The 2887-nt window shown below is 38.4% G+C and overlaps 1 pseudogene; it reads left to right on the top strand.

The window, feature by feature from the left end:
- Window positions 1–2602, top strand: LOC137728478 (tryptophan N-monooxygenase CYP79A68-like; annotated as a pseudogene).
- The last annotated feature ends 285 nt before the right edge of the window (window positions 2603–2887 follow it).

A 2887-nucleotide genomic window follows, 5' to 3' on the forward strand; every position in this document is an offset into this window, starting at 1 on the left:
ATGAAAGAAAGTACTGCTGCTGCCCCGAGGACGTAGGCATACTTGCCGAACCTCATAAATATTATGTCTCATTTACTTTATATTCCACTACACACATATCGTCGATTTTATAACACTTGATGCTTATTTTATTTCTGTGTCTTATTTTTCTGAGAGTGTTGGTGAGAGGTGTGGTATAGTTTCTAAACTTATCAACCACATTGGTTTGGTATTAGTTCATAAACTAAATACCAACAATTATTCCATTCACATTTGAATCTTAACCATGAATATTCCAATTGCAATTTTCCTTGCATCAATTGCAATCTTTCTTTTCCACTTCATCAGGTTGAAAACCAGCAAACGAAGCAAAGAAATTCTCCCTCCAGGTCCAAGGCCATGGCCAATTGTTGGTTGTGTACCACAAATGTGGAGGAACAGGCCAGCCTATAAATGGGTACATAGCATTTTGGAAGAATTCAACACGGACATTGCCTGCGTAAAATTAGGAAATGTTCATGTCATTGCAGTGAAATCACCAGAAATTGCCAGGGAGTTTTTGAAGAAAAATGATGCAGTTTTTGCATCAAGACCTGTTACAATGGCCACCCATATTTTAAGCAGTGGCTATGTGACCACAGGCGTTGTGCCTTGGCGAAGCCAGTGGAAGAAAATGAGAAGGGTCTTGATTGCTGATGTGTTCAATCAGTCTAGGGTTCACTGGCTACTTGGTAAAAGAAATGAAGAAGCTGATAATCTTGTTAAGTTCCTATATAATCAGTGCTCGGTGAATCCGAATGGTTCAGTAGTGAATGTGAGAACTGCAGCCCTATTTTACTCAGGAGGTGTCATGAGAAGGATGATTTTCAACTCAAGGTACTTTGGCAAAGGGAGAGAGGATGGAGGGCCTGGTTTGGAAGAGGAAGAACACGTATCCGCCCTTTTGACCATTCTTTTGCATGTGTACGCATTCTGTGTATCGATTATCTTCCGTGGCTCAGAGTGTTTGACATAGGCGGCCATGAGAAAATGGTGAGAGATGCTTTGAAGATTACCAAGCAGTATCAAGACCCTGTTATAAACGAGAGATTAAATCAATGGAGAGATTGGGAAAAGGACGGAGCCTGCGGACCTGCTTGATGTTTTCATATCACTCAAAGATGCAAATGGACAGCCTTTACTCTCTAGTGAAGAAATCAAAGCGCAAATCACAGTGAGATATTCTTACCACCCTCGAATATTTTGGATCCTTTTGTAATGTTTAATTTCCTAAATAAAATTGTGCGCTTATGTTAAAACTATGATTTATACATATTTCCATTTACTGTTTAATGTTTTGTTGTCAAAGTTGTGGTGTCGTCTCGATGTTTTGTTGATGTTTATTGAGCTAAAAAATTTCTCATGCCCTAATTTACGAAGATTTAGACTTTCATTTCATTTTTTGCCCAATTTAATTATATGAGTTCTAAATAGTAAAAATAAAACTAAATGTAAAACGTTCATAACTTTGAAATGCAAAAGCGTAAGCATAACATACTAGAAGCACATAAACATAATCTGACAGTCCTATTTCTTATTGTTTACGTGCAGTCTAATTCGATTTTTGTCAAAAGAAACATGGTTTCAATATTAGGAACTGAATGGAAATGTCTTTTTTTTTTTTTTTTTTTTTTTTTTTTTTTTTTTACAGTTTTGCATTTATATTTAGATCAAATTTGAAAATTTAAACTGAACAACCCTAAATGATTGAAAATTATGCAGACAGTAGTTTGAAACTATAATATTAACGGTATGTTTAATTCCATAAACTACTATAAGTCAGACTTAAAAAAGGAAATGGATACCATTTAATTCCCAAATTTAAAAACTATTTTGTAACCAAATCAAATTATCTAGAACCCAACTTATGTATGCATTGTATTAATTGAATAGGAACTGCAGCTTGCAACAGTGGATAATCCTTTCAATGCAGGAGAGTGGGCTCTATCGCAAATGCTGAACCAGCCTGAGATGCTTAAGAAAGCAGTAGAAGAACTAGATCTGGTGGTTGGAAAGCATAGGCTTGTTCAAGAGTCTGATATCCCTAAGCTCCCTTACATAAGGGCTTGCTCAAGAGAAGCTCTTAGGTTGCATCCAGTTGCACCATTTAACCTACCCCATGTGTCCAATGCAGATGCTGTAGTTGCAGGCTACTTCATCCCAAAGGGGAGTGCTGTTCTCCTCAGCCGTTTAGGCCTCGGGCGCAATCCTGAAGTTTGGGAAAATCCATTGAGATTCAACCCGGAACGCCATCTGAATGGAGATGCTGGTCAACAAGTTGAACTGGAAGAGCATGAGCTGAGATTCATTACGTTCTCTACCGGAAGGAGAGGATGCATGGGTGGTTCGCTTGGGACTACCATAACTGTAATGCTCCTTGCAAGGCTTCTACAAGGGTTTACGTGGAGCACGCCACCCAATGTAGACAAGATTGACCTCACTGAGGCTCTATCCCTCTTCAAAGCCAACCCTTTGTATGCACATGCTAAACCGCGGTTGCCTGCTACTCTATACTTGGTTTAGTGACCATGTATAGATAATTTGCCGTTAATAAAAAAGTAATTATGGCGTATTTCTTATGCAAGCAAGAAATGAGAGGTTTTGTTTGTCTTTTTTGTTTAAGAAACGATATTATCTACACTAAGGAGAAGGAGTGGACTTAGCCTCACAGTAGGCTAGCATGACACGCCCCGACCTCGATGTCCGAAGGACAACGAGATGGCCATGTGCTGGACAACACCCAAAAGTGACACAAGCCGTTTCATGAATGCATATGACGAGAACATGTAAAACATGCATAAAATTTTCGCACGTAACCATGCAATGTAATATCCAAAAACAAACCTTAACAAAATAAAAGTAATAAGGT

Source organism: Pyrus communis, chromosome 3 (genome assembly GCF_963583255.1).
Source record: "Pyrus communis chromosome 3, drPyrComm1.1, whole genome shotgun sequence".
NCBI classification, from domain to species: Eukaryota; Viridiplantae; Streptophyta; class Magnoliopsida; order Rosales; family Rosaceae; genus Pyrus; species Pyrus communis.